Source organism: Mus caroli, chromosome 9 (genome assembly GCF_900094665.2).
Source record: "Mus caroli chromosome 9, CAROLI_EIJ_v1.1, whole genome shotgun sequence".
Taxonomy (NCBI): domain Eukaryota; kingdom Metazoa; phylum Chordata; class Mammalia; order Rodentia; family Muridae; genus Mus; species Mus caroli.
Window position 1 is genome coordinate 35,558,823 of NC_034578.1, and position 5,466 is coordinate 35,564,288.

The window sequence follows — 5,466 nt, forward strand, 5'->3', positions numbered from 1 at the left end:
CTTAATTCTTTACACTGTAAAAATTAAAAAAATATATTGTATTAGCTATCAGTTTTATTGGTATGAAATAGGAGTTAATCTGGGCACTTTGTCTTTATTGGTTCCTTAGGTCAACACTACTGACTGATTCTCTTCCAGAAATGGTTCCCCAAGCAGCATCCCATGCTAGTAGAATCATGCATTCACTACTTAATCCTAGTAGTACCAAATTTCAAATATTTAACCCAATGGGTGCTCCAGAGCTCAATTAATTTTCACTTTGGGGTATTTAAAGACTTAATATAGATTATGGATTAGAGAAATAGTAATGTATAAATGTAGGGCTCTGGAGATCACATCTGAAATCAGATTTTAGATAATAATTCATTGCCTTTGTGGAAAAATTACTTCCTTGACACAGTGGGATATGTTTGCACACTAATACCCACTCTACATCTCAAATTTGAGGCATAGTTTTCAACACATGAAATTTTATAGCTTTAATTCAATGGTAGTATTTTATATAAATGCATTCTTAATTTTAAGTATATGTTTAACATTTTTTTAAAAAATTAATTGTATTTATCTAAGTTAATTCACTTAAGGCAATTATATTGATGGCAAATGTATACTTAAGCAGAAATAATTTACATGAGGACTTTTTGTACAAGTAAATGAAAAATAAACTTTAATCAGTTAATGGGTTTGCAAACTTTTTTCTCCTTTAGGTTTGATTGCAGGACATGGCAGCAGGAAACCACTGCACAGTGACTGAGTTCTTCTTAGCTGGGCTCTCAGAGAAGTCAGAATTCCAGCTGCCCCTCTTCCTCCTCTTCCTTGGAATCTATCTAATCACTGTGACAGGAAACCTGGGCATGATCACATTGATTGGGCTCAGTTCCCACCTGCACACACCCATGTACTTTTTCCTCAGCAGTCTGTCCTTCATTGACTTCTGTCAATCCACAGTTGTTATTCCTAAAATGCTCATGAGCTTTATGACAGAGAAGAACATCATCTCTTACTCTGGATGTATGGCTCAGCTCTACTTCTTCCTCATATTTGGTATTGCAGAGTGCTACACATTAGCTGCAATGGCATATGACCGATATGTTGCTATTTGTAACCCCTTGCTTTATAATGTAACCATGTCCTATCAGATTTACAGTTCTCTGATTTCAGGGGTATATATTTTTGCTGTTATCTGTTCATCCTTAAACACTGGCTTCATGCTTAGGACTCAGTTCTGCCATTTAGATGTGATTAACCACTATTTCTGTGATCTTCTTCCCCTCTTGAAACTTGCATCCTCTAATACGTTTATCAATGAAATATTGATTCTAGTTATTGCTACACTGAATGTCTTTTTCCCAGTGCTGACCATTATTACTTCCTACATCTTCATTATTGCCACCATCCTCTGCATTCACTCCAGGGAGGGCAAGTTCAAGGCTTTTAGTACTTGCAGTTCCCACATCTCTGCTGTTGCTATCTTCTACGGTTCCGGTGCATTCACATACTTACAGCCTTCATCACTGAATTCAATGGGCCAAATAAAAGTGTCCTCTGTGTTTTATACTACTGTTGTACCCATGCTGAACCCCTTGATCTACAGCCTGAGGAATAAGGATGTCAGTATTTCATTGAAGAAAATACTTGAAAGAAAAAAAATTTATGTAAGCAGGAATCATGTGAAGATTGTTTATCACAGAAAAGTAATTAAAAATACATAGAAATATATTTCGACTCCACCTGTCATTATTATTACTTATTTGCTAGGATCCTTTAATAATTTTACAATTAGACATTGCAACTTAATTTTTGAGTACCTAATACGTTATATGTTTATGAGAATCAAAAACATATACAAATAGTATAGATTACACAAATTGTTGTTCTTGTAGATGATATCCATCATTGTATGTATATTTTTCTTCATATTTGATAAACTTTACTTTAAAAATATAAATTTCTTGTTAATTACAAGTGATACCTTTAAAAAATTTATTTCATCTTTTTTTACAGTCCTGACTTTATCCCCTCCCTGTCCATCCTCTGAATGTTCCACATACCATACCTCCCCTTCCCCCCCCCCACCAGCTCCTTAAGAATGTCCGATCCCGCACTCCTTACCCTATCAGACCTCTCCACTCCCTGGGGACTCCAGTCTCTTCAGGATAATGTGCATCATCTCTCACAGAGTCCAGATCCAGCATTCTCTACTGTATATGTGTAGGGGACCTCATATCAACTCATATATGCTGCCTTGTTGGTGGCTCAGTGTCTGAGAGATCTCAAGGGTCCAGGCTAGTTGACAGTGCTGATCCTCCTATAGGATCACCCTCCTCATCAGCTTCTTCCAGCTTTTCAATAATTCAACCACAGGGGTCATCAGCTTCTTCCATTGATTGGGTGTAAATAATCTGCATCTGAAACTTTCAGCTGTTTGTTGTATTTTTCAGAGGTCAGTCATGAAAGGTCCCTTTTTGTGAGCACACTATAGCATCAGTAACAGTGTCAGACCTTGGAGCTTCCCCTTGAGCCTGATCCCAATTTGGTTCTGTTGCTGAACCTCCTTTTCCTCAGGCTCCTCTCTATTTTTACTCCTGCAGTTCTTTCAGTCAAGAACAATAATGTGTCAGAGTTTTTGATTGTGGGATAGCAATCACATCCCTCACTTGATGCCCTGCCTTTCTGCTGGAGGTGGGCTCTACAAGTTCCCTTTTACCACTTTAGAGCATTTCAGCTATGGTCCCTCACTTTGAGTCCTGAGAGCCTCTTACCTCCCAGGTCTCTGGTATATTCTGGAGGGTCCCCACACTTTCTATTTCCTTAGGTTGCCTGTTTCGATTCTTTCTGCTGGCCCTTGGCTTCAGTCTTTTTCGCCCACCCAATACCTGATTATGTTTCCCTCTTTCCATTTCTCCTTTCCCATGAACCCTCCTGAGATTGCCACCTTCTCCCTCCCAAGTAGTTTGAGGTATACTAACTTGGGCTCTTCAGCTTGCTAAACTTTTTGAGTTCTGTGGATTGTATCCTGAGTATTCTGTATATTTTTTGAAAATTATCCACTTATTAATGAGTACATACCAAGACTTTTGAAATGATTTTTAATTCATTTTTCAGAATTTTATATGCGAGTGCTGTAATTTTAAGTGTTCCCTCATCTCCCTTTAATCATTCCCATGGTCACTCTGCTCTCTCTCAAATTAATGGCTTTGTCTCCTTTAATCCATATATGCCCATATGAAGACTCATTCTGTTCTCAGTAATTTTTATTTTCTCCCAGTTCTTCATCTCAGGATGTAGTGCTTAAGAATTCTCAGTTCTACATTGGAGAGCATGTGTTGATACTCTTTCTGGCTCTGAGTCACCTCCATCATCTTTCCTAGTTTCATTTATTTACATAAAAATTTCAAATTATTTTTCTTTCTATTTACTTAAAATTCTACTGTATTTTCATTACATTTAATCATGTATAGTTCTTTAAGTCACTTTCATTTTTTTGCTCTTGAGAATAGCAGTAGATGAAATATGACTAATCTGTTGTATAGAACGTCAAGTCCTTTGGTATTAGGACAAAGACTTGAATTTATTTATTTATTTATTTATTTGTTTGTTTGTTCGTTCGTTCGTTCATTCATTCATTCATTTGCTGGCTTATTTACACTCTTAGCTACTTATTTAACTCACCACAGCAAATTCAATAATAGTTGTAGCAGTTACCAAAATTTTGTATTCTTAAATTTATCTGAATAGGGTAGGTTGAAATTTGAAATTTGCATTTTTGTTTTGTTTGTTTACAAGTTGGTTGCTTTCATCGTAATGGAATTGTTGAGATTAACTAATTTTCCATATTACATGAAAATTTGTATGTCTGCTTGCAAGATAGTGCAATTATGTGTCCTTGGTTTTGATTGGGAAATAAAGTTTCAAGCAGCCAATGGCTGGGCACGGAGACAGAGGCAAGTTATTTAGGATTCTGATGCAAGAAACCCAGGAGAGGAAGAAGAAGGGAGTCCAACATGAGAGGGGTGTAGGACAGACCACTCCTTGATGGCAGAAATTCAGGTGAAAAGGGGAAAGCAGCCCCGGGAGAGTTACTTAGAAGGATCTGTAGCAGAAAAGATAAAATACAGATGTAGAAAGAATAAACTCTTGATGGTCTTTCCTTCAGTCTCTGCTCCATGTTTTGTCTCTGTATCTCCTCCCATGGGTATTTTGTTCTGCCTTCTAGGAAGGACCAAAGCACACATACTTTGGTCTTGCTTCTTCTTGATCTTTATGTGGTCTGTAAATTGTATCTTGGGTATTCTGAGCTTTTGGGCTAATATCCACTTATCAGTGAGTGCATATCATGTGTGTTCTTTTGTGATTGGTTTATCTCACTCAGGATGAAATTTTTAGCTCCATCCATTTACCTAAGAATTTCATGAATTCATTGTTTTAAATAGCTGAGTAGTACTCCATTGTGTAAATGTACTATATTTACTGTATCCATTCCTATGTTGAAGGACATCTGGGTTCTTAACAGCTTCTGGCTATTGTAAATAAGACTTCTAGGAACATAGTAAAGCATTTGTCCTTGTTATATGTTGGAACATCTATTGGGTTTATGCCCAAGAGTGATATAATTGGGTCCTCAGAGAGTACTATGTCCAATTCTCTGAGGAACTGCCAAACTGATTTCCAGAGTGGTTTTACCAGCAATTGGGGAGTATTCCTCTTTATCTCCTTTCCAGCATCTGCTGTCACATGAGTTTTTGACCTTAGCCATTCTGAGTGCTCTGATGTGGAATCTGAGGGTTGTTTTAATTTGTATTTCCCTGACGAAAAAGATGTTGAACATTTCTTTAGGTGCTTCTCAGCCCTTTGGTATTCATCAGATGATAATTCTTTGTTTATCTCTGTAATGCATTTTTAATAGGGTTATTTTGCTCTCTGGGGTCTAACTTCTTGAGTTCTTTGTATATATTGGATATTAGCCCTCTATGGGATGTAGGTTTGGTAAAGGTCTTCCCAATCTTTTGGTTGACAATTTGTTCTCTTGACAGTAGCCTTTGCCATACAGAATCTTTGCAATTTTATGAGGGCCCATTAGTTTATTTTTGATCTTATAGTATAAGCTATGTGCGTTCTGTTCAGGAATTGTTCTCCTGTGCCTATGTGTTTGAGGTTCTTCCCCACTTCCTTTTATATTAGTTTCAGCAGTTCTGGTTTTATGTGGAGGTCCTTGATCCACTTGGACTTGAGATTTGTACAAGGAGATAAGAATTAATTGAATTTCATTCTTTTCCATGCTGACCTCCAGTTGAACCAGCACCATTTGTTGAAAATGCTGTCTTTTTTCCACTGAATGGTTTTAGCTCCTTTGTCAAAGATGAAGTGATCATAGGTGTTTGGGTTGATTCATGGGTCTTCAATTCTGTTCTATTGATCTACCTGCCTGTCTCTGTACCAATAGCATACATTTTTTTTTCATCCACC

General features: G+C 37.1%; 1 pseudogene; it reads left to right on the top strand.

Moving 5' to 3' along the window:
* Positions 1–722: 722 nt before the first annotated feature.
* LOC110302204 lies at positions 723–1,639 on the top strand (annotated as a pseudogene).
* Positions 1,640–5,466: the final 3,827 nt, after the last annotated feature.